Source organism: Ambystoma mexicanum, chromosome 7p, assembly GCF_040938575.1.
Source record: "Ambystoma mexicanum isolate Mex_15411 chromosome 7p, UKY_AmexF1_1, whole genome shotgun sequence".
NCBI lineage: Eukaryota > Metazoa > Chordata > Amphibia > Caudata > Ambystomatidae > Ambystoma > Ambystoma mexicanum.
Window position 1 is genome coordinate 391,723,910 of NC_090939.1, and position 27,856 is coordinate 391,751,765.

The following is a 27,856-nucleotide window of genomic DNA, read 5'->3' on the forward strand; positions in this document are numbered from 1 at the left end:
AATCTCCTACCCCTGAAAGTCTGCCACCCAAGGAGCAGAGAGGAGGTAGGAGAAACAAAGGACCCAAACAGACCCATTTTGTGGAGGAGGTACAGGTCTTCCAATTTGAGGGAGAGGGATCCTCAGAGGATCCTGGGAAAAGGATCTTCTCCTTCACAGATGGGGGAACTCCTCCCAAGGAAAAATGGGTCCCAAGGGATTCCATCCCAGACTGGGTAGATGTGGGGATTGAGCTGTCGCCGCCCATCATTCTATCCCAGTACCAACAAGACCGAAAACCCCTGGTTCAAACCCATCCTGGTGACTGCCTTCAAAAAGGGAGGGCGGCCCAGAACCGGACCAGGGGAACCTAAAACCAAATCAATAGACTGGGTAGATGTGGGGATTGAGCTGTCGCCGCCCATCATTCTATCCCAGAACCAGCAATACCGAAAACCCCTGGTTCAAACCCATCCTGATGACTGCCTCCAAAAAAGGGGGGCCGGCGCAGAACCGGAACCAGGGGAACCCATAACCGCATCAATAGACTGGGTAGATGTGGGGATTGAGCTGTCGCCACCCATCATTCTATCCCAGAACCAACAGCATCAAAATCCCCGGGATCAAACCCATTCTGGTGACTGCCTCCAAAAAGGGGGATGCGGCCCAGGACCGGAACCAGGGGAACTGGAATATCCTCTTTCAAGTTGCCAACTTTTTCTTGCAGATTCCCATGACTCTCCACAGAATTCTGCCCAAATCTCTTCTCTCCCAATGTCCAAAACCAGAAAATTAGCCCACCAGTTGTCCAAAAATGTGCATTATCTGTGCCCCCTTGAGGAGAAGGAGGGAAGATACTATGCCCCGGTAGACGTACAGGGGCAGGGTACAATTTTGGCACTGGTGGACACTGGATCCCAAGCTACCCTTCTGTCGAAAAGGGCCTTTGATGAACTAAATGCAGGAAGGGGGGAGAATTACTGTATTCCTCTCACCTCTCTTCCTGGACAACTCCAGAACTTTGACGGGAAGGAAATTCCCGTCGAGGGGACTGCAGATTTGGACATCAAAATTGGGCGACACAAGGTGAAACACCCGGTCATAGTAGTGACTGCAGAGGGCACCCCTTGTTTACTAGGGAATTACCTCCTGAGAAGGTTGTCACCCCTAATAGATTGTGTAAACAAGGTCCTCTGGACCCAGACTAGCTGACCAATAAAATTAAAACAGCGTGTCAACCATATTAGTTTAAACGGCACATGCCACCTGGTTGAACAAAAAATCTGACCAAGTAGAATTTCACTTCCAGAACAACCAAATTCCAGATTCCAAATTCCAGATGTGACAGTAATAGCAGTAGGACAACAGACTGGTGATGGGGGGTCCTCTCTATTTCTGAAAATCACCCTTCCTTCCAGTTTAAGGTGGTATTCCACACTGGAAGGAAACACTCTGAAATTCTTTACTAATCCACAATCAGACATTCCCCCTCCGATAGTCCAGAAAGATGTGAAATCAGCTCAGAGCCTGGCTGATATTAGAGAGCAGTTGTTCATCCCTGTTCAGTTAAATGATGGGAAGGGCTCGCCCGAGTGTGTGTGAACAACGGTAAGAGCTTCATCAGCGAAGCCATGTTCCGCCAACTCCCAAAAGATCCAGCCATTCCCACATTCAAACTGATAGACAAATGGGAAATGGATCTGGAAACACCCAATTTGAAACATCTCCTGCCAAGCAGGTGCATGCTCAAAATCGCCATTGGCAACAAGAGCATGAAAGTTAAAAGAGGAAAAAAATTGAAAAATCCTGATGCTTATATTCATATAAATGCTTCACTCCAACAGCAAGGGTTAGGGGTAAACCCAACACCATTAGTCAACATAGAACATGACACCATTCCAATAGAGGTGGATAACAGCGACTTAAAGAGTATTACTCTAGCCGCAGGCACCATTATTGGAATGGCGGTTGATGACTGACATTTCTCCATTGATTTAGGAAATGAACTGTTAGGACCAATCCCCAAGGACTGTTTTGACAGTGACAGTGATGACAATACAACACCAGACAGGATCTTTACCCGGCATGGGGGGAACTTCCTGGTGTACACTTCTTGCCCTTATGGTAAGGAAGATCTGACTTGTGACTTCAGAGGGGATGAGGTGATTTTCCAGGTCTATGAGGGCTGCCTTTCCCACCTGAAGCCTCCAGTCCAAATCAGCACTCTGACCAGGGACTTCTCCACCCAGATGGAGGAGGCCACTGAGATAGCAAAACCAGAAGTCTTTCCAGGCTTCAGGCAGATGGTGGAAGAGAGAGTCAAGCTAGCTGATGCCTGCTTGACTCTGGAACAGAAGCAAAAGTTGAAACAAGTTTTCTTGGATTTCCAAGATATCTTTGCGGTAGACTCATATGACTGTGGTCGCACCGACATCCACACAACAACAATTCCCACGGACCCTGGCATGACTCCAGTGTTTGTGAAGTTATATCGCTTGCCTCTCGCATCCATGGAGTCCCTTACTGAAATAATTAAGAACCTTGAGTCCCGGGGAATAATCCGTCCAGTCCATGGCACCTTCAATAATCCAGTGCTGGGAATATTGAAGCCAACGGCCAGTGGAGACTCTGCACCGACCTTAGGGAGCTCAACAAACGGGTCCATACTTCCTGATGGCCTCTGCCCTACATTGACCAAGGGCTGCCCAGATTCAGGGGTCACAGGTATTCACTGCAATAGACCTGACCAATGGATACTGGCCCGTGCCTGTCAGTAGGGAGGACCAATACAAACTGGCTTTTACCTTTGGGGGCCAGCAGTACACATGGACTCGAACTCCCTTCGGATACCTCAACTCCGGCAATGAATTCAACATTTTCCTACATAAGGCCATGTCCGACTTGTGTGCGAGGGGTAACCTGGCTTATGTAGATGATGTCCTCATCAAAAGTTCATCTATGGAGGAACACATAGCGGAGATCCATTATGTTCTGACACAGTTGAGGGCCGCCGGAGCAAAACTTTCCTTTCAGAAAGCACAGTGGTCTAGAACCCGTGTTAATTTCTTGGGGCATTGGATTACTCCTCAGGGTCTCTGTCCCCAAGAAAAGAAAGTGGAAGCACTCCAAAAATTGAAGGATCCCACAACTCTGCGGGAACTAAGGAGCCTCCTTGGACTGACTAATTACAGCAGAAAGTTCATTGAGGGCTACGCAGAGATCACTAGACCCCTGATTCATCTTTTGAAGGGGGGGTCAAGTGGGAATGGGGTCCAGAACAATCCGAGGCAATAAAACAACTCAAAAGAAGCCTCTCACATGCGCCTTGCCTAGCTTACCCTGTCAGAAACAAGGAGTTCTTTCTGGAGACAGGGTTCTCTAATACGTGCTTGACGGCAGTATTATACCAAAAGCATGAGAAGGTCAATAAAGTAATATCCTATGCGAGCAAAACTTTATCCTCTGTGGAGGAAAAATTCAACGATTGTGAGAAGGCACTCCTGGCAACGGTGTGGGCATTGAAGAATTACCGCCCGCTTATCCAGGGGGAACATATCATAGTGGAGACTCCACACCAGCCTCTGCAATACCTCCAAAGTGACAGAATCCTGGCCGGAAATGTGAGTAATTCCCGAATTACTTCCTGAATTCTGTCAATGCAAGGCTTTCCTGTGGAGGTCAGATATGGCCAAAACAAGAAGAGTCCCCCCGCGCAAGGTCTGGCTAACTTGCATGATTGTGCCAGAGAAAACTGTCTTGAGGACGAAAGTCTAAAAATCAAGGACAACATGGAGGCATACCTTAATTCCCCACACAAAGTCTTTGAAGAAGACAAGTGTGAGGGAATGCCCACTGTCTATGTGGATGGATGCTCTTACCATGTTGACAACAACGGGGAAAAAGAACTGGTGGCCGGTGAAGGGAATGCATGGGTGAATGGGTCCCCTGAACCCTCCGCTGGGTACAAAATTGGTCCCCAAAGTAGTCAGGTGGCAGAGTTGATGGCTGTGCATCAAGCCATGCTCACTGCTGTCCAACATCAACTCCATGAACAGGTCATAATCACAGATTCAGATTATGTACGGAACAGGTTCATAGAGCACCTGGTTAATTGGAAAACCAGAGGCATGTTATGTGCTAATAACAAACCCTTGAAACATGGGAAGTTAATTCAAAACATTGATGATCAAGGGTCATTCCAAAGTAGAGGGACCACACAAAACTGGAAATGACTTAACTGATCAGCTGGCCAAAACCGGGGCCATCCAAGGGGATCTAATAGAAATAGAGTCCCTGTTGGGGGAACTCCAGGTCACTGCTATCACTAGGTCCCAGACAAATGCTCACAATGATCTTTCAACAGCACAATGGAGTAAGGAGACCCCAGATGCTGATTTGATTACGGCTCAGAAAGGGGATCCAATAATTGGTAAGTTTTACCAACACATTGAGGATCCTGAGAACTTTCCCCTGTCTGATACCGATTACATTGGGAAAGAGGACCTTAGAGTGTTGATGAAATGTCCAAAAATGTTCCGAATCCAAGATGGTTTGTTGGTAAGGAAATCCCAAGCTTGCCATGATCAGTGCGTGCTCCCTACCTCATTCCGAAGCCTGATGTTAAGTCACGCCCATGATGCGGCCACCGCCGATCATAGGGGGTTTCATACAACACTTGAGATCTTAAGAGAGGTTGCTTACTGGCCACACATTGGGCAGGACCTCGACCAATACTTGAAGGCGTGTCTTGTGTGTGCACAATTTCAGCCATCATCCCGCATGCACCGTGCGCCTCTCCAAAGAGGGGGATGACACTGCCATGGTCAGATTTGCAAATCGACTTCTTAGGCCCCATGATTCGCTCCTCTAGAGGAAATAAGTACATGTTGACGGTTACATGCTTGTTTACCAAGTGGGTGGAATGTCTCCCGGCCCCAAACTGCAAGGCAGAACCAGCAGCTGCCCTGATGATCAACCACATCTTTTCGCGTTTTGGTCTACCCCAAAGGATTGAGTCAGACAGAGGTAGCCATTTTACCAGCGAAGTAATGACTAAGATGTGGGAGATACTGGGGGTTAAAAGGAAGCTACATATTGCTTACCGGCCAGCCTCTTCTGGTGCAGTGGAGAGATATAACAGAACCATAGCGAGGATCTTATAGAAGTTTGTGGCAGATTCTGGGCCAAGTTGCGATATCTGATTACCTCTGGTCCAAATGGCCATCAGATCTACCCCTTCATCTGCAACTAAAATGTCACCATTTGTGCTGATGACTGGACGCAAGATGGTGCTTCCCCAGCATTTGCTCTACAGGACCCAAGAGCAGACATTAATAAATGCCTCCACAACTCACAAATACGTTGAGAATTTAAGGAAACACCTTCAACATACTTTTGCCTATGCTCAGCGTAATCTAGAAAGATCAGCTGATAGCATGAAGACCCATCACGATTTGAAAACTACCAGGAGAGAATACAGTGTGGGAGACCGGGTCTATCTATACAATTTCTAAAGAAACCAGGCCAAACAGTGAACATTTTTGCCTACATGGAAGGGACCTTTTGAAATTATAGACAAGATCTCCCCAGTTGCCTACAAGATCCGCATCCCCAAAGGTAGTTTGGCAGAAGGGGAAGACAAGTGGGTCCATATAAATCAGTTAAAGTGTTGCCAATCCAGGCACACTCTGCAGCAACTGGAGGAGTCCTCTGCAATACCAGAGGGGTCTGCTCCAGAGTAATTCAGTTCCAACCCTAAAATATCCCACATATAGTCTCTAAAATATTATGATTCTTGAATGAAAATGTCTTCTGATTATATCTTGTTTTTAAAAAAAAAAAATAAGACTGTACATGTCTATTGATTTATAAAATGTATATGCCGCCCCACTATATCAATAGTGGGGGAGAAATGTCTACGAATAGGTATTGCCGCTTTGCTTTGTCATCCTAGGAGAAAGAAAACCTGGAGACTGACCACGAAAGATGACCTGGGGACCGGGAGCAAAGATCCGAGGGGCCCGGGGTACCGCCCAATACTCCCATCAGGACCGGCAAGGAGAACCGATCTATCCACCCTGATGGAGGAAAAGACGCTGAACTTTGTCATCTGCGCAATCGGAAGAAGATGATGCGGACATCCCAGCGCGTGGATCAAAACATCCTTTGCACCCGACTTCCCCTCGACTCGAAATCAAAGCGCAGTCGGGCGGGGGGCTTGTTGGGTGTCCTGACCCACGTTTGAACTATTATGCTACAACATTTGGTGTTGTGGGCTTAGAAAATCCAAGATGGCGGAAAAGCCCACATTTGCGCCAGAATCCAGGAAAACCGTGCAGTTTTGCGCACACCAAAATGGTCGCCTGACCTACCACCCACCAGTGCGAGCGTGTGAGGCCTACAAGTGCCATGAGTGAAACGTGGTGCCAAAGGAAAAACAGCAGTCCTTGTTAGCTAAAAAAAAAGCACTTTGAAATCACCTTTGTTTCTCTGAAATGCAAGCTAAAAATGCCTATTTTAAACATTGCAAGATATTCAAAAATCTCACTGAACACCAGCAGACATTTGGCAGAATGTAGTCTTGTGTGCATACAAAATCTGGAAATATGAAGAGCCCAAAACAATGTTTATAACAAAACTGGCTGAGCTGTGGATGTCAGCAGCTGAAGTGAAATTGGACTTAAAGCCACTAAAATCGAAATGTTTAAAATAAATGAGTGACCTACTTTTGAGTTTCACATAGGTTGCAACTGTTTAAAGGTCATAGTTTTGAACTTTGAATCAGCATTCTAGCTGCATGTGTAGAAATTGTAAGTTTGATTTGAATGAAGAAAAACTGGGAACAAAAGTGACATTTGGCTGAAGCCTGGCTTGAAGAGAGTGAATTCTGCCCGGCAACTACCCCTGACAGGAGTTGAAACTTGCCCCGCAACTGCATTCCAGGCCTGGTTGCCTTCTGCTGTTCCCACCAAAAGGAGATGACACCTCCCTGATTGAATTAGGGGAGGAGCACCTGGGAGCAGGGAAACAGAACAATGAGCCTTCCTTGGCTCAGGCAAATGTTAAATTAGGGGGGGTCGTAAATGGCTTCCTCTTGAGAGAAACTGGGAGGGGCAGGGCCTCTGTGAGCAACTTGAGTTGGAGGAAGTGGACAAACCAGAAATTCCACCATGTGCTTTGGGAAACCACACCCCTCTGGGCCAGAGCATGATTTTAAAAAGATGGAAAATTCATAGTACGGACTTGTCAAAATTATATAATTAATATCATTATTCTTGTGATTTTTCTGTGCACATTTTAAGAGGTGTTAGGACTCTGTGGTATGTTCTGGGGGTAGTAGCGGAAAATAAGGTATTACTCAGAATGTCTGTATGTTAAAAATCTGACACTTTATCATCTGATGCCCATATTCCTCGTGCATGTTGGTGTTAATTCTGGAAAAGTTTAGAGGTTGTGTTCTTGATGAAAAGGGCAGAATTCTGTCATAAGTGGACACGACATCTTACAAAGACAGGGATCGGATGGTTTGGTGCTCTAGAAAATATGTTAACTGGACATATAATATTAGAAAAATGGTACATAGATAAATGTGTATTTGGATCAAATATAGATTTGTGTGCAATTTGACAAGGGGAGGGATTTCAGCCAGCCATAAAAATAGCATCACTCTGACTCATCCTGACTCACAATTCAGTCCCCCAATCAAGGGAGAGAGGAAAACTTGGCCAATTATAAGTTGTGAGGGGCAGGTTTAGTTATGCCACGCACACACCCATTTTCTAAAGACATGAAAGGAACACAAAAACCCTGGTAGAGACATTCACTTTCCACTTTCTTGCGACGCATTTTGCCGGACCAGACAACATCCAGAAGGACCATCTGCCGAACCAGAGACCAGACCGCTCTGCAGTGCCAAGAACCTTTGCCAGAACCAGAGACCAGACCACTGTGAAGTGCAGAGCAGAGCTGACCCAGATAGCTGTGACTTCAGAACCAACCGCCCGGAGTCCAGTCCCAACCTGACCAGACCCTGACGGCCTATTTCAAATTCATAGTGTGAGTACTCAGCCAGAACTGTGCAAAACCAATCTCTTAGTTTAAAATAATCTAATTCAAACTATTTTAACCTATCAGAACTGCCTCATAGAATCGTGTGTCCCTTCTCCGATTTTAAACCTGTAAAAGTGTCATTTTGCCATTTTGAATCATTATTTAATTTCTGAAAAACTACCTTCATAAAATCGTCCGTATCTTTGGAATCGTAGGTGCTAGGAACGTGGTCTAACTTTCATCTTAAAGCTAAGATTCTAATCTTTCCAACAAGCCTTGAAACGACTTTCTACTCTTAAAGTTCCTCCGTAATCGCGATCGACGCACTTGGAAAAAAGTGCCGCAAATTGACAGTTTGCTTCATTTCAACCACATGTAAAAATATCTGTCTTTTGCTTCCATTACTGAATCCCGTTTTCAACCTGATAACCATCCCTGAATCATTGGTATGGCTGACCTGAACTGATTTAAAGTATCTCTCACTCACCCTGAACCTCTAGAGGGAATTAAAAGCATTTTCAGCATATTTTTCACTTCATTGCCACCACATTTAAAAGGATCTTGCCTGCTTTAAAATCATACCTGTTTTCCTTTAAGCTCGCTGGGGGGAACTGGAAATTCGTAGTGCATTTTGTATTCCTGAGAACTGTGTGCTCCCCTTCCATCGCCTTATCTTGCATAGATGCGGAGGGAATTGTCAAAGAAAAAGTGATCATATTATCTATTGTTGAAATCATATCAAGTTTATTTCTGTGCTGCATTTTTCCCTCATTGCTTTCCTTGAAACCATAAAAGTATTTTCTGCTACCTTATCCTTCCTATACTAACTCCTCATTGATTGTAAAGAAGTGTGCTAGTGTCAGATTATCTATTGTTGATCAACATTATATTCATAAGTGTGATATCAAATATTATTTTATTATAAAAGTGTGATATATCTATATATATATATATATATATATATATATATATATATATATATATATATATATTGTTTAATTTTTCCAATAAATCTTTTAATTTGCAAAACACACCTACTTCTTGGCTCAGTGAGGTCAGGGGGATTCAAAGAGAGGGGCGTTATATAAGGGTTTATCATCCAGAGTATAACTTGTCATAAAAATATATAAATAAGGGCTTCCCTTGGGCATCCCAGACGAGGCACTGACTTAGTGGGATTGCTGAATTGAAGTCACTTAACAAGAGTTACACCCTGACTCCAATCGGGATTCACAAATGTTTGCAGGCGACTTTGCTTTGATGGAATTTACCTTGCAACAAGTTGTAAAAATCAGCTTTAGGTTTCTGTGTGATTTGGTATATGTTCACCTTCTTAATTGGAGAGACGTAACCTCTCCGGTAAGTTTTAATAGTTCAACAATAGACAATGCAAGAATTCTTTTGTATGCAAATACCCTTTCTTGCACTATCATTACATGTGATACATTCTCATTGCTAATCTGCCTCTTCAGAGCAATCAACCACTTCAACTCGCTTCTATGCTTGTGCAAGATATTGTCATACAGAGCGTCACTCACCGGCTTTCAGGAACACTATGCTTGTAGATTACTTCCACTTCCCAACCTCTTTGTGCTCTTCTACTCCTTTAGGAAACTTTGGGACCCACTATCCTCAGCAACACAGGTGCCTTCTGTCCGGACTTAACCAAAGGGAGTCTCCTTTACTCCTAGATCCCTCGGCTTGCTTCAGTACATGGGTATTGGGTTGCAGCACATTCTCAGCTCTGCATTCACAGTCATTAGGCACAGCTCAGAAAACTGTCAGCCTCAACATGTCTCTCTCAGTGCCGCCACTACCAAGCAGGGCTTGTGAACACAGGGCTCTCTCAGGACTTGCAGGTGAAATCTGCTTCCCTCTTGTCCCACCATCCCTTAAGTGAACACACGTACCCATGAACTGCCAGCCTTGTGCTCTTCTTGAATGGTACTTTTGCAGTGCAAAATAACTTTGCACTGGAAAAATACACTTTACACTGCTCCACAAATCAGGGTGGAGCAGTGAAATGTGTATTTTTGCAATGCAAAGTGACTTTGCACTGCAAAAATACACTTTGGACTGCTTCATGATTAGGGTGTTTGTTGGCAGTGCAAAGTCTACTTTCTACTGGGCTTTGCAGTCCAGTTGGTTGCAGGCATGGAAACGTGGCCCTTGTGTTGGTTGGCTCCTAACTTTGCACACATTTTCCAGAAAGCTTGGGAGGTCCTGCTTTCAAATAAGGGGAGTCTCTCTGTGTTTCAAGCTACCTACCCTGTTTTCTGGTGACCTGGGACATCTCTTTCATCTGACTTGTCTGCAACTGTCTTGCTGCTAGGCTGCCTGATGAGTTTGTGTGCATTGTGCAGTTTCTCTGTTGATTATGCAGTTTCTCCTCTCTCTCTCTCTCTCTCCCTCTCTCTCTCTTTTTCTCTCTCTCTCTCTCTCTCTCTCTCTCTCTCTCTCTCTCTCTCTCTCTCTCTCTCTCTCTCTTTCTATCTCCCTTTCTCTCCTTCTATTCATCTCTCTGTCCTCTCCCTCCATGGTGATCTCCATCTCTCCTATTTACTCCAACACTACTCTAACAACTATCCTTCTTCTGTCTCAAAGACTGATAGGAAAAAGTTAAAAAAAGATATCCTTGTCTCCAATTCAGGCCTGCCCATTGCAAACACCGACGTCAATGCTTCTTCCAGCCAGACTGTCACTGACATCCTCTTTGTCGCACCCTTTCCGTACCTATGGACTCATTGAATGGTCTCTGTCCTCTTCCCTTATTCTTTTTTGCCCATCAATGGTGGCACCAGATGGGAAGCACTCTTGGTATGCTTCCCATCTTCTAGGTGCATCATTAATGTCTATGAGAATGGCACCATCATGGCCCAGGGCTCTCAATCCAACCTACTCCTTCTTGATAGGCGTCTTCCCTCCCTCCTCAACTTCCTTACCTCTCCCACCACTCCTCCATCTGCCTCCCCTCTTGCCACTTCTCCACCACCGACAGGCATACCACTTCCCTGTACCCATCCTCGGAAGTCTTTCAAACGTGGCAACCATCTTCACCTGGCTACCCTCAACACTCGCTCTGCTGTTAAACACTCCTCCGATATCTCTCTCCTTCTTGAAGACTTTTACCTTGATGTTCTCGCTCTCACTAAGACGTGGCTCACCACCAGCTTTGTCACTGCTTTTGACAAACTCTTCCCTGAGGGCTACAAGATCCTCTCTATGCACAGTGCTAACTGGTCTGGAGGCGGAGCGGTCTTGATCTTCCCTGAATGAGTCCCTGTACTATAATTCTCACTCAGAAGTACTCCTTACTACTAGGATGATGTTCAAGACCCTCTGCATCATCCACAAGGCTTGGGACCTCACTACATCCACTATCTCTCCCTAAATGCCTCCCCGCCAGAGCCCTCCATTCTTCTGACTCCAACTCTCTGCGGATCAGACACTTCTCTTAGCAGAGAGTGGGGGGGTAGATCTCTCTCCTCCGCAAGGAGCCTCCCTCTGTAAGGGTCTTCCTGCCCCTCTCTGGCTTGAGCCAGACCTCCTTAAGTTATGGAAGCTCCTCAAGACCCTCCTTTTCTCTTCTTCCTTCCCTCTACCCCTCCCTTGTAACAACCCCATCTGCTGCAGTGACTGGCTGCCTAGTTCCCTAGAAGTTCTACAGGGCACCAGGTCCCCCCTCTGCCCAGCCCCCCCTTGCACTTAGCATGTGAACCCTCTCCCATGCACCCTGTGCAATCCCTGGCACTTGCCCTCCTGGCCTCGCATTAGAACTTGCCTGGGTCCTTCTGGCCCTCTTATACCCGTCCTCCACCCTCCCCTTTTTCGTCCACTCTTTCCTCGTACCCCTCACTTTCCTTCCCACCCTTGCATTTCGCATTTCGCTCTTCATGTGCTCCGCCCACTCCCTCGCACTTCGTGTTACTGCACTTGCATGATCTGAAAGTCCCAAGGACTAGTAGGACCACTATTGTTATCTTTCTCCATTGTCCCCCACCCCCTTTTTGGGGTATTGCACCTTGAAACACCATAGTTGCATAAACGCCTTACAAATGTCCAATGAATAAATACATAAATGCATAAGTAAGTCACTTTGCACCAATGAAAAGTCACTTTGCACCGTGCTAACAAATCCATGAATCAGGCCCTTAAAATGTTAATATTTGACCTTAAAAGATATAATCTAGGTTCGGTCAATTGTATTAATCCAAAATCAAAACCCACTTTATTTGTCAAGTGAGACATATATTTTGCCTGGACTGTTAACAAACTGAAGAGGTAAACGCATTTGGGCCTCATTATAAATTTGCCGGTATCCCAGCAGTAATCCCTGGAGGATACCTGCAAACTGACCTACTGTTTCCACCGCCTGATATCCCGGAATTGCCAGGATATTTCTGGTGGCAGAAAGGGTGGTAAATCCCTATTCTATAGAGTCGCATAGGACTCAATGGAGGGGATTTCTGGAACTACCGGTACCGGTACTACTGGTGCTGGTAATACCGACAGTTTCTTTGCCAGTAGGGGCGTGATTAACATCCAGCACTTGTAATTTTGCAGTGTGGTGGAATTACAGGCTACGAAATGTGTGAGTAAAGCAAATTGATTCCTCATTAAGAAAAATGGGTTTGCTTCAACATTAAATCAAATTACAATTCGCTATTGTAAATGCATCGACATTTTCAGCCCAATTTCCTGACTTATTGATTGTGAATCTGTCCATTTTGAATCTGTCCAACCTTATTAGCAAATACTGATCTGCATATAAGAAAACACGTGTTCACTCTGCCCAAACACGAACTGTTTGGTTCTGATAGAAAGGTGACATGTTCAATGAAAACAAACTTTTATTGAGCCACAAAAACTGATAAAAAGCATTGATGCCATCAACAAATGCTTCACCTGTACTGACAATAATTGGTACACACTGTTTTGCCCCATGTGGATTAAGAGTGGCATTCCGTCAAGTGACGGTGTTTGAATGCCTTATGTAGTAGCAATTAAAGACATGGTATGTGTTAAATATACACTTCTTATTTTATATGCACAGAAACGTTAATTATGAGACCATTGTAAAATACACATATTTTGTATCGTTTGATTGGTTAACTTTTAAGGAATGTTTTATTTGTTGTATGCGTTTGTTTGTGTTGTACATTTGTTGAACCGTATATAGAAATTGCTTGTCGGGACCAGGAACTTTAATCACATTAGGCCCATTCTGAAGTTGCAGCACTGATTCCCTTGGTGAACCAGCATAATGCTTAAATTGCCTGTCTGATCAGAAGGGCAATCACAGGCAATCTATAAGCCAAATGAACTCTAAACTGGTTTGTTCCGAAGAGGCCAGGGGCTTGATTTACAAAGAGATTTTCAATGGAATATTCAATTTTGTAAATCATACCCCATATATCTTCACCGAGACAGGATTTCTCATAAAGAGGTTCTCACGATCTGTCACTCATTTACGCTAAAACAATTCTTCTCTGAAACTGCTGTTACCTGCTTCATTGTCTTTACCCCATGTATCCACCCGATTACGGAGCTCCACAATTCCCAAAAACATTTGAAAATATATTTGGCTATGGGGGCAGATTTCCTGTAGAATGGTACAAAATGTATTTGTGCAGGAGCCCCCACCCTTCCTCAGCAGCACCGAAGTCTACCAGCTCCACCAGCCGTGCCGTGCCGATCCGCATCAGCAGACCAGGAAACCCACCACCTCGATGCAGACCAATTGCCTGATTTACCTCTGATCAGGTACTGCCACAAGTATACCCCATCCAGCAACCCATTTTCACCCTGGGCAGCCCGGGTGACACGCCCGCATCAGCGCCGACATTAGGATCAGGAAAACAAAATGTCGGGCGCGATGCGGCGCCACAACGAGGCTCAGCGTCCTCACGGTTGCTAAGCAACCAGTGTTTTGAATTTGCCCGTATCCACCGGCAGGCGGAAGAGCCGGCCTCACCGAAGGCCACCTAAGGCCCTGTTTGCCCCTGAAATACGTCAGTCTCCCCCCATCTGGTGGCGAGGGCAGGAGCCACCACCCTTCCTCAGCAGCACCGTAGTCTACCAGCTCCACCAGCCGTGCCATGCCGATCCGCATCAGCAGACCAGGAAACCCACCACCTCGATGCAGACCAATTGCCTTATTTACCTCTGATCAGGTACTGCCACAAGTATACCCCATCCAGCAACCCATTTTCACCCTGGGCAGCCCGGGTTACACGCCCGCATCAGCGCCGACATTAGGATCAGGAAAACAAAATGTCGGGCGCGATGCGGCGCCACAACGAAGCTCAGCGTCCTTGTGGTTGCTAAGCAACCAGTGTTTTGAATTTGCCCGTATCCGACGGCAGGCGGAACAGCCGGCCTCACCAAAGGCTACTTAAGGCCCTGTTTGCCCCTGTTCACCGCTGGACGGCGCATGGCGACCATCACGAGACTCTACTTTTGGACACTCATCCTTCTGTGAGTACGATCATGCTGCCAGCCAGTATGTCTGCCTAGCAATAATGTCTACATACGCCCTTCGGCGGTTATCGTTAACTCGTTGCAGCCATTATTTTTAAGCTGTTTGTTCTCCACATAGCCGTTTAGCTGCAAATATTTCGTGGTAGCCCGGTCAGCTAATGTTCTCACTGCCAGTTATTGTGCCTCACTCATTTGATGCCACTAATACTGCTACTGCACCTTACTCCAGCCAATGATACTTGATGCTAGTTGCTGCACCTCGAATTTAGGTGAACCCTTGCTAGTCATTTTATTGCCTGCACATGCCACTTTAGCCTGTCTGCCAATTTCGAATTTAGGTGAATCCTTGCTGGTCATTTTATTGCCTGCACATGCCACTTTAGTCTGTTTGCCAATTTCGAATTTAGGTGAATCCTTGCTGGTCATTTTATTGCCTGCACATGTCACTATAGCCTGCCGGCCAATTTCGAATTTAGGTGAACCTTTGCTGGTCATTTTATTGCCTGCACATGCCACTCTATCCGGTCTGCCAATTTCGACTTGTATCTTAGCCAATGCTGTGCCCTTTACAAACACTGCATCTAGACTACTCCCGTATTTGCATTCTGAACTCTGCACTCAGACACACAAGTCAGACCAGATCTAGTCAGTACACCAACACAGAATTGGATACAGGCTCTCCCGCCTACAGCACCCATACCAACAATGCACACACCCCTGTGCATCCTGCTCCCCACCTCCCACACAACAAGTATCATACACATCCTGCTCCTAGTACTAGGAACGTACCAATACCATACCACTCACTACAACACCATGTCACTACCTCTCAACCACGTTAAACCCTGGCCAACCACGTTAAACCTGCAACACCAGACACAAAACACTCTACCTTGCAAATACCCTCGAGAGGAACAGCAGACTCTGCTCAAGACTTGCAAAACTCTATGAACCACTAGCTAGAACCCTGACATCCTATAACAAACGAACAACAGAACACTGGCCCAATCCAACCACCACCAACAACCCCCCCTCCAAGACCCAAACTACAACTAGTCCCACCTTTCCAAAGATAAACAAACATAACCTCATGGGTGGCCTAATAAACTCTAGATCGCTAGTTGCACACGCTTCAGATATAGCAGACATCATCCACTCTGAACAGCTAGACTTCCTAGCAGTCACCGAATCTTGGCTACACGCCGCAGCAGGACCCGCCCTCTCACTGGCCATACCAAACGGATACACCATACTGCGATCAGACAGAACCGACACTCGAGGTGGAGGCACTGCACTCATAATAAGAAACAATCTACCTTGCAGACTAGTGCCATCCCCAGTCATCAACTCATGTGAGCTCTTGACAGCCAAACTAAACATAAATAACACCCAGACTCTCACAATATACTTGGTCTATAGACCTCCAGGGCCCATTGGGACCTTTGAAGATGACATATCAAATATCATCTCGAATAATCTAAAAAACTCATCTCAAGTCTTACTACTAGGCGACTTGAACCTAGGTTATAACGACCCCAAAGACACACATGCATCTAATGTGGCTAGTATCCTAGAGGAACAAGGATTTACCCAAAGAGTGCTCACCCCCTCACACAACAAAGGCAGAACCTTGGACTGGGTAGCAGACTACAACTGCAACGCCACGATAGCCTCCATATCCCCCCAGATCTGGACAGATCACCACCTCATAACCTTTACCCTAACTGCCGCCAAACCTACCTTGGCTCCCACACCCCTAGCTCCGTCCATTCCCACCCGGAACAAGAAAAACATCACCTGTGACAAACTGCTACCCCTCATCCTCCCTACACTCAATGCCATCCCGGAAAACCTGGACCCCGAAACTATGGTTAAGGAATTTAACCACATCATGACCACATCTCTAGACTCTATTGCACCACTCAAACTTAGACAAAGCAAACCCAAACAAGGCACTGTGAGACATCCTGGCAAGCACAACCTTCTGACGAAAACAAAGCCAACCTCTGCTCCATCACAGCCCTATACAAAAAAGAAATCAAAACGCGAAACCTACAACGCTAGAATTGCCCAAACTAATTCTAGCACGAAAGAACTCTTTGTCATCCTCAAAGAGCTAGAAGCGCCCATCCCGGTGCCAGACAACTGCATCAAAGACCAACTCTGGTGTTCCAACATACAGCAAGCTCTAGCCAACAAAGACACTATCCTTCAAATAAAAATAGCCAAGAAAAAAGCCACACTCGCCGCAACAAACCCATTAGCGTCAACCTAGAACAACTAAGTAACTCTACCAATCAACCCAGATTCAAGTTTTCCAAAGTCACCATAAAAGAAACAGAAAATACCATACTATCTCTCAAACCCACCAACTGTCAAGGAGACCTATGCCCCGCTCAACTTCTAAAGGATGCAGCCAGAGATCTGGCCCACTTTATCACAAAACTTATTAACTCATCCTTCTCCACCAATACCATCCCATCCAACCTCAAAGAATCATGGGTGCTTCCTCTACTGAAAAAGCAGTACCTAGACCCACTAATACCCACTAATTACCGCGCGATTACTACAGTGCCGTTTCTCCTAAAGATCCTAGATAAAATGGCAAACTCCCAGATACAAACATACTTGGAAACCAGCTCTCTACTAGGAACTAGGCAATCAGGCTTCCGGCCCCAACATGGGACAGAAACAGCTCTCATAGACCTCAAGTCACAGATAGATGAACTCCGGGATGAAGGAAAATCAGCCCTCCTTCTGCTCCTAGATTTATCAGCTGCCTTCGACCTGGTCGACCACAGGGTCCTATGCAGCCATCTGGATTCGGCAGCTCATTTCTCTGAAGAAGCCACTGCATGGATACAATCATTCCTAACCAACAGGACTATGAGAGTCTTCTCTCCTATGGCAGCAGCCAACCCCATCCCCATAACATGCGGAGTGCCCCAGGGATCTTGTGTCTCACCCACCCTCTACAATATCTTTACCAGGCCCCTGTTCGACAGTCTGGACCTACTGGGTGTCACCTACACTAACTATGCAGATGACACTCAGATTCTCCTACCGCCTACCGGTGATTACGACAAGGATTTGGCATTGGTGAACAGGATATATCTCATCATCCAGGCATGGATGGCCACCCACGGTCTATGCCTGAATGATGACAAAACAGAGATCATCATCCTGGGCACTCCCTCGACTCAGCCCCCGAATGCTCAGCATTCAACATAGACAATAATATTATTACTGTCGCCAAGGAGGTCAAAACACTGGGTTTCTATCTGGACTCCACTCTCTCCCTCAGCAAGCAGGTAAATGCCTTGGCCTCGGCCACGGCATACACATGCAAGTTGATCAGAGCAGGCACGGCCTTCCTGTCTCAGGACAGTTGCATCACCCTAGCCAGAGCCCTCATCTTATCCAGGCTGGACTACTGCAACGCGCTATACATAGGAGCCAATAAACAAACCATCAAAAAAATCCAACTACTACAAAATAATGGGCTAAGAGCAGCCCTAGGAATCCCCAAGAGAGAACATATCTCTAACACCAGAAGAGCCAACAACTGGCTCTCCACTCACGACAAAATAAAACTAAAAACTGCCTCCCTCACACACAAATGCTTGAACAATGCAGCACCCCGCTACCTATCCGACAGATTCACTTTGAAGCCTACCACAAGAAACACCAGACTCGCCAACACCAACTACCTATAGATCCCCAGATACAAACATGTCAAAATAGGAGGCAGCAGCTTCCAGGTCAAGGCAGCACTCCTATGGAACTCACTACCTTCCCCTCTAAGAATCAATCAATCCTATCACAAGTTCCGTCAAAGCATCACTAGTTGGCTCAGAGATGCAGACATCTAGGCATATACCTTGCTGACTTTGCCCGGCACCTCTCTCTACACCGCATGTACCAACCACTGTGTAAAACTATGCATGCCATCAATGTACTCGTCTGTATATATCGTAACTTCATTGTGCCAACATGTAACCAAGCGGTACTTACACATAATTGTATTTTACATGTTGTAACCAAGCTTTGAATATCCTTATGCCTTGCGCCTGAATACCCTCGGGTCTGGAGCGCAATACAAATAATAATCTAAACTAAACTAAACTAAACTAATTTGTATATATGGTATAGGATATTTTGGGGTATTAGTATTCTACTCTGCATTGATTATTTTGTTTGTATCTACACTTAGTGGTAGTTATTTATTATTCTCATTTATTGTATTACTTTACTGTGTTTTATCAGCTATATGTTTTATTTTGAATTTTATGTTTCCAATTTTGTTTGGCACACTGATACCACAGTGCTTTGTTTTCTCTTAATAAGAACTTGAAAACAAACAAATAATGTCTTTTGCAGGGTTCATGATAACACTTTCATATAAAACATTCGAAATTAGTAAATTACAACATATTACAACATATTTTTCAGTCTTTATTTCATACCCATACGTTTTCAAATAAAACGATAGAATGACGGCAATTGGAAAACATTGTGGAAGTTGTAGTCAGGAATTAGACAAGCTGAATACTGATTGATCAATCATACATTTGCACATATGGGGGGGGTACATTTGATATTTGGCTAAAATGTATTTCCCACATTCTTGCTAGATAAATCATAGAAATGCAGGAGCACTTCAATGTAGCAAAACATGAAATAAATTAGTGTATTTTGTATTTATTTAAAATGATAGTTTGATAAGCACACCATACCTACACTTTTTTATTATAAAAATAACAGATATAGAAAATTAACTTTCGAGCATATATTCCTATGTACATATATAGGAATTTATCAAAACTATGAGCGAAACGCATCATCTTGAAGAGTACCTCACCTTCCCTAACATGGAATAACTAAGGATCTCTTATATGCAGAATTACATTCTTTCCAGTATGGATGTGACACAAACGCATATATCCTGTAACACGGACCATGATTAAATGTCAGGCTGTACTGTGTTGTCGTCCTTATAGTGCATTACAATCAAATAGTCAAGTTATGGGAACCTTTTAGTCGCTTTTAGAAAATAATTTGATTATGAATCAATTGGGGATTGCACTGTCTGCAGAGTTCTTTGTGTCAATTGTGTCTGTTATAAGTGGAACTGTAACAAATGCTCTTATCTGGACGATCTTAGCAGAGAAAGATCACAGATACAAGTGATACAATTAGGGCAGGCAGAGACCTATTGATTCACAGATAATCCGATATGACCACAACGTGATCTCTTTAGAAGAAAGCGCCTATGTATTTGTTTCTGTGGACTTCACTTCTCTGAAGATATCTTCTAAGTAAAACATGTCACATTTCAGTCTGATCCGAAAACCGAAATTTGCAAGATATATTCTTATCTTAATTCCTGTGTTGTGTCCCAGAATTATCCCTTACATTATACAGAGCAGGAGGAAAACATGATGGATAGCAGCCATTTGTGGCAATCACTGAAATATTAGTTATGCTGATCTTCCACAGATTTACCAAACTGATGAGAAAGGCTCAATGCTTTTCATCTGCTCCATTCATTATATTGTTAGGTTAACATTTGTATTTCTTAGGAATGTGACTTTCCCCACACCTTGGTGTCTAGCAGAACCCGTGAGGTAAAACAATTGATTATATATAAAACGTATTTGAGTATTTAAATTTGTGCGTATGTTTTGAAGCAAATTACCACATTTTGTGATCTATTTGTTGCAGAATAAAATTTTCGGGTTCACTTCTCAACACTGATATATGTTAGAGTTTCTATTATAATGTTGACAAGTATTTGTAAAACAATGGCCTTCTCAACTGTCCAAGAAAAATAGTTTTACACAGTTGTATATTGGACATACTTTTCATTGGAACATAAAAATACACTCATTATAATGGCATGTATAATTACATCATTTATGCCATCACTAATTAACCCATAGTATTTATTAGCTTTGAACACATTACTACTCTACTGTTCCTTTCATGAAATTCCCTAAAATCTATTTTGTTCCAGTGGTCACATTTAAAGTTCCCACTGACATTGTGAAATGCCAAGAATAATGTGTGGAGGAGCCCCTCAATGCTCACACCAGAAAAGGTGCAACCCACTAGGGCGAAAAGGCCCAGCACATCTCTTGCAAGGAGAACAATGTTTTATTTCCACAAAAATAAAAATGCACCAGCAAGGCACTCTGCTGCCACAGAACGTTCTGGCAAAATTGGCACGAGCAAAACGTTATGAAGACACACAGTGTCATCAGTGACATAAATTACATAATGTACAAATCCAAATGGCTGGTTGGTGACACCCCATAGGCTCACAAAAATGTCTGGGAGCCCCTCTACCAAGAACGAACACTGCCAAATAACCTGTTCTATGGGAAGGAGCCCACCCGGGAGGGTCTACAACCACGTTTTAGCTCACTGTACCTTTCACAGAGGAGAAATATCCATTTGCATATCAGTCCTTGTCCCACCCACAAAGGCAGTCCAGCACCGAAATACCAGGCATTCTCCTCTAAACAAGAATACCAACAGCAACCCCAGACACATGTTTGGCCTAGTCGGGCCTCATCAGTGCGGTGAAGCTGTGCCTCTCCAAGCACAGTGAGCAAGGGGTCCATGTCTGGATTAGCCTGGGTAACACAGGGTGAAACCATAAATTCCTAGAAAATTCACAAACAGGTCTGGTAGCCTGATATACAAATGGGTATTTCTCCTCTGTGAAACGAAAAGTAAGGGCTAAAATGTGGTTGTAAACCCTCTGAGTGGGCACCTTCCCATATAACAAGTTATTTGGCTGTGTTCGTTCTCGGTAGAGGGGCTCTAAGTCTTTGTTGTGCCTATACATAGGGTCCTGCTCCATAAAGGATGCCAGGCCATTGGTTCCACCCCCTTCTGTCCATCTTCTTCCATATGGGCTCCTCATTGCGCGGAACCACTAAACTACTAGCAAACTATTGATCTCAAATTTACAGAAATCCCCAAACAGAAATATTAGCATTGGACGAAAATCACTTTGAAACATTAATTTTGGAATATTTCAGTTGTAAATGAAATGTTGCATAGAGTACATATTTTATTTTGCTTACTTGTGTACGGAAATTTCCGTGTTAATGACTTGGTTTGCATCTGAGTGGAAGGCATGGTTGAGATATATGTATTGAAGTTTATTTATAAACAATGTATCTTCTTGTAACTACTTTGTTGCAGAACAGAGGTAGTGGGTGCAATTTGAGATATGAAAAGTGTGTCAATTAATCCCTAAAATATAAATACAGGAAGAGAATTATTAGATTACTTTTTCATGACAAGACATATATTTTCCTATGTCTGGTAAAAATCCAAATGTAAAAGGAAAGTTGTAATCCTGCCAGTGTTTTCTTTTGATCCAATAAGAACCAGGGATCAGTCTTATACAATGACATCATGGGACCTACGTATTATGGTGACTATCATGTTAATGGTAATATTAATGTTAATGGTTTTTATACCGTGCACCAATGCCACTTGTGTGGTCTCCAGGCTCTCAGGCTGATCTGTTCTTTAAAGGAGGGAGTGGGGTGGTTAGTAGGGTTCTGCGGGAAAAGAGCAAGAGAGCTGGGATGTGTGATTGGCAGTTTTAGTTTGGAAACACTGTTCAGTGAGCATAAATGTGATTTTCGGAGGATGGCCGTCAGGTGCTGTTGTGCGAGATTATGTGTGATTTGTGTTGTGAAGTACGTGCAGATTGTGGTGCTGTAGAGGTCTGGTTCTGTTAAGTCCAGAGTTTTAGAGGTGTATGCAGAGGAGTAAGTTTGTTAGTACAGGGTGTTGGCGAAAGTCAGGGAAGTCCATCCAAGTGCTCCACATCTCCCACCCCCGAAGTTCACCCAAGTGCACCACTTCTCCCACCCTTGGAATCCACCCACGTGTGCCACCCCCCACAAATACACCCAAGTGCACCACTCCCCCACCACAGGAATCAATCCAAGTACGTCACCCCCTCCTGAAAATCCATCCAAGTACATCACATCTACCACCCCCGAAATTCACCCAACTGCGCCACACCTCCCACCCCTGTAATTCATTGAAGTTGTTCACACTTCCCACCCCAGGAATTAATCCGGGTGTGTCACACCTTCCCCCCTGAAAATCCATCTAACTGCATAACATTTCCTACCCCTGAAATCCACCTAAGTGCAACATATTCCCTAACCCAGACATCCATCCAAGTGCATCACAATTCACACCACTGAAATCTGTCTAAGTGGGTCAAATTTATTACCCATGAATTTCATCTGACTGCGCCACCTGTGGCAGTTGTGATCTTTGTCTCCGCTCTAGTTGCCCTTTCTGGTTAAGCTGTCTGATTTCTTAGTCCAAGCCCTATTTCTAGCTATGTGATGTGTTCACTGGCCTATGGGGAATCCACAAAGAATGGTTAGTCATCTTCCTCGATACCCTATGGGCATTGTTTATAATCTATTTGGATTAGTCTGGTGCATTACTCCTTTTCACTTGTTGGTCTGCACTGGGGGTATGCCTAGGCTGAGGGTCTCCCTTCCCTGATTTTCCCTCCCCCGGTTTCCTTTGAGCCTCCATCCCTGGTATAATCGTATCAGGCCTACAAGCTCCCCTGTTTCTTAGTAGTCCCTCTTTAGGGGGTGGGAGGAGGGGTCATCTCTGTTTAAGGTCTCTCTCTTCCCAGTCCTATCCCTCATTTGTCTATTGTTTTTCGGACTACTTTCCTTTTTTCAGTTCTTGGCCCGTTTGGAGGTGTGTGGGCACTGTTCAATTAGTTTAATTGTGTTCAGAGCTAAAGAGCCAGGTTTAAAGATGTTTTTTTTTAAATTTTGTATGGTCCTTCATAGTTCATATTTCCCTGGGAAGGGTGTTCCATTATTTTACGGCAAAACTGGAGAATGCTGATCCACCCAGTTTTTTCTTCGTAGATTGTTTGGGTTCTAGGCAGATGTCATTGCAGGATATCAGGTTTCTGGTTGGTTTGTAGATGGAAAGTTTCCTTTGAATAAATTCCGCTCCCATGCTGTGTATTGCTCTGTGCGTTATGCACATTGTTTTGCAACATTCTTTTTTTGACCGGGAGCCAATGTAACATCCTAAGAGCCCATGTGATGTTATCTCTTCTGTTGAGTTTAAGGAGAAGTCTTGCTTCTGTGTTTTGTATTTGTTGCAGTTTCCTTAGTAGGTAGTCTGGCATTCCAAGGTATATGCTGTTAGCATAATCTATCCTGGACATGATGAGGGATATGATGTCTAGTGTTTTGTGCGTGAATGAGAGGAATAGTATAATTGTTTTGAATATTTGTAGATTGAAGGGCACTTCTAGATTACTTGGGGTTTTAGTGTTAACACATTGTCTATGATGATTCCAAGGTTTATTAAAGCTGCAGATCGTGTCATGGCATCCGCTGATTGTTTCCCCTGTCTTCAAGTACAATCACGATTTCAGTTTTGTCTGGATGTTCATCCATTGGTAGAGCTCCTTGGGACACTCTATTAGGGGTGCCTTCTCTTCTTGTATGTCACTGTATTTAAAGATGATTTGTGTATGATCTGCAAAGCTGTAGCATCTTAGTCCGTGTTTTTTGATGTGGTTGATTAGGGGGTCATGTAGATGTTGAAGAGTAGCAGTGTTGGCAATGAGCCTTGGGGTCCTCTGCAGGTGGTATCCCATGGTGCGGATTTGAAAGGTTTTAACCAAACTGTTTCTCCTATTTCCAAAAGGAAAGACTTAATAAAGAGCAGTGCTATGACAGTGAGCCCAAGTTCTTCCAGTCCTTTTATTAGGATGATTTGGTTAACTGTGTCAAAGGCAGCTGAGAGATCCAGTAATAGCAGTGCTGATTTGGTGTGGCAGTCTTTAGATCGTCCCATTTTGAGACTAGTGCTGTCTCCGTCAACGGTTTAAAGACTACTTGTGCTTAGTCCAGTAGATGGTTATTTTCAACGTGCGCTAGTATTTGTTCATAGCCATATGTTTCTAATAGTTTTGCCAGGCATGGGATGCTTGAGATCGGTCTATAGTTTGAGAGGTCTTCCACATCTCCCATTGTGTCCATGAGCAGAGGCTTGATGTAGGGCAATTTGAATGATCTTGGTACTCTCCCTATTGTAAGTAATCAATTGAAGAGGTTTAGGTAGTATTCTGATGGTGTGTCCAGTGCGAGCATGGATTTATAGATGTCTAGAGGGCAGGGGTTGATTGGGAAACCTGCATTGTTACGCTTTTTAACCAGGCTTAGTAGTTTTTCTCTTAACATCTGTTGGAAGCAGCACATTTTGTTTTGTTGTCCAGGGGCTTGTGGTAGTTGGTAAATTGTTTGGTCGATTGGTCTGCTTAGTATGACTCTGTGCATGTTGGTGATTTTGAATCTTGAAGTGATCTGTGAGATTATTGCATCGTTTTTGGGAGGGCACTGGTGATTTGTTGCATCCAGGTGGGTATCTTATCTTATTTATGGTGTTGAATAACTCTCTTTGGGTGTTGGTGGCTGGTCTGATCCAGTTGTCGTAGTGCTTCTTTTTTGCTTAGAGGATTTTGTATTTCTATGATCAAATTTGTAGTCAGTATTTTCCACTTTTATCTTGGAGTAGTTTTTCCTCCAATCATGTTCTAGTTTACACTTAGTTCTTTTCATTGCTTTTAGGTGGGGGATGAACCATCTAATCATTGCTTTCTTTCTTGATGGGATGAGGCACTTTTCTGGTCAGATTCTATCTATTGTTTCTGCAATCCATTCCTGGATTAGGTTTTCCTTTAATGCATGTTGCATCAAATGATATGGCCGTTGGTTTTGTGTTTTCTAGTTATTCTTCTAGGTTACTGTTCTTGATGGTTTTCTAGTTTATTTTCCAAATTGGTTGGTATTTTAGCAGATTTTTGGATGGGTTTGATGGTGTCACAAAAGGGATGATGAGGTGGCCACTCCATAGTATTTGGATTGGCGATGCTGTAGTGATCAGGTTCTTTTTGGCAAAGAATGTGTCCAGGGTGTTTCCTGTGTGTGTTGCTCCTTTCACCATCTGTCGAAGGTTCATGGTCTCGAAGATGCTTGATTAAGGCGTCTTGGGGTTCACTTCTTCACAACCATACGTTGAAGTCCCAGAAAATGACCATATGATCATGTTTGGTGGCTAGATTGGTGACTGCTTCTATGAAGGTGTCTGTGTAGGCAGTGTCATAGGTTGGAGGGCTGTAGATGAGTATGAGGGTATGGTTTGATTGTGGGCCCATTCTAAGATTAAGGACGAGGGATTCACAATTTCTTAAAGGTTCCACTGTTTTTACGTGTTCTTTGTTGGCTACTGCATGTCATCCTCCTCCATTTCCTTCTCTGTTTGCCTGTTTGCATTTGAAGTTATCAGGTGGGCAGCTATGTAGTATGACTTTGTAGTTTTCAGCTACCCAGGTATCTGAGATGAATAAGATATAAATCCATCACAGAGTAGGTTGTAGATCTCAGTTGCGTGTTTGGACATAGATCTGACGTTGATTTGGTTGCAGTGTAGTTTTCTCTTTGCAGTCTTTTGATTTGTCCTGTTTTGCATCTTGGGTTGGTTTTGTTGGTGGTTCTCCTTATCATCTTTGTGTTGTTAAGAGTGTTCTGTTATTCTTCTTTTGTCGTTGAATAGGTCAGCAAGGTTTTTAATTGGGTTCATGGCCATTTCAGACTCCTCTACCGATGCAGGATGATGTTGGCGTTCTCTTGGGGTTTGGTGATGTATGGAGTGAGGGCACAGCTTCTCATTCTTCCAGTTATTTCTGACTTTCCCCTGTGGGGTGCTGGTATCCTGAAGTCATGTATGGGCATTGGTTCTGTTGATCCGGTTGTTGCGAAGTATAGTTTAAGGTAGAGTGATTTTAGTCTTGTTTCGGGCTAGCTCTATTCCTGTTATGGTAATGGCTGTGCGTTCTGATGATGTTCTGGAGTTTAAAGGAGTAGGGGTCTGTTGTGGTTCCCTTTTGGATATCCTTTGTTGTTGTTTTCTCTCACGTTGGCTGACTCTCTGACGTGGCAAGGTGTGGTCTTCTGGTATTTTTCTTTTTCAGGTTGCCCCACGGTTGTAAGTGGCTTCCCATGATCTGGGGTTATTTGGGGTTAAAGGAAGATAGGCCCTCCTGTGCTCATTTTTCTGTGTTTCTGTCTACCTTGTGGTTATCTGCATTCTTGCTTTGGGATTGGGTTTCTTTCAGTGGTGGTTTCCTAATGACTTTTATTTGTGTGGGTAAAGTACACAGTGTTGAGAGTGGTTGAGTGGGATCGGTGGTTGGCAGTGGTCTCACAATGTGCGCTGTCTTGATGAGTTGGCTCGAGTAGTTGTGTGGAGGGATGGCAGATGATGGGCAGGGCTTGGTAGGGGTCCAGGTTTCTACAGTTGGACTAGTTTTACCAACTAGATTTGTTTTTGGTTCTATCTTACTTACAGTTGTTGGAGATACTGGAGGGATTGCGTACATTTCTATAATTGTTGAAAGTTTGTTTCCTGCCTTTCGCCTGGGTGTGAAATATGGCTAATTAATGCAGTTTGTCTAAAGCACTAAAACACAATTCACCTAATAGGGAGATATGACTAACTAACACAATCCGCTCAAGTTTGACATATGGTTAACTCACACAATTGCCTTAATGTGAGATATGGCTGACTAAAACAGTTGTTCTAAAATCAAATAGGGCTAGAAAAATATGTGCCTAAATGTGAGCTAAGGATAGCTAACACAGTTGGTATAAATTAATATAGGGCTAGAACAAATTTTGCCTAATGTGAGATATGGTTAGTTATTCCAATCTGCTCAAGTGTGAGCTATTGCTCCGTGACACAGTTTGCCTAAATGTGTGATATTGCTGACTAACTAAGTTGGTCTAAGTTCAAATAGGGCTAGAATACAATTTACCTAAGTGTGAGGTAAGTCTAGCTAACACAGTTGGTCTAAAATCAAATACGGATAGAACACAAATCGCTTAAGTGTGAGATAAGGCTAGCTAATACTGTTGGTCTAACATTAAATATTGGGCTAGAACACAATTTGCCTAAATGTGAGATAAGGCTAGCTAACACTATCCGCTCAAGTTTGAGATATGGCTAACTGACACAATTTGGCTAAATGTGAGCTATGGCTGACTAACACAAAGCTGTGGCTGCAGGGGGGATAGCTCAGTGGCAACACAGGCGTCTTGGAAACAAGACCACACTGAGCACCACTGGTTCGAATCCTGGATTCACACTTAAAAATCGACCTTGAATATTAGGCCTGTTATAAATACTTGCGCTTGCGCAATCTGAATATATAAGGCCTAGTATGATTGTTCCCCCCCTACCTTGTTGCGCCATGAGACAGACA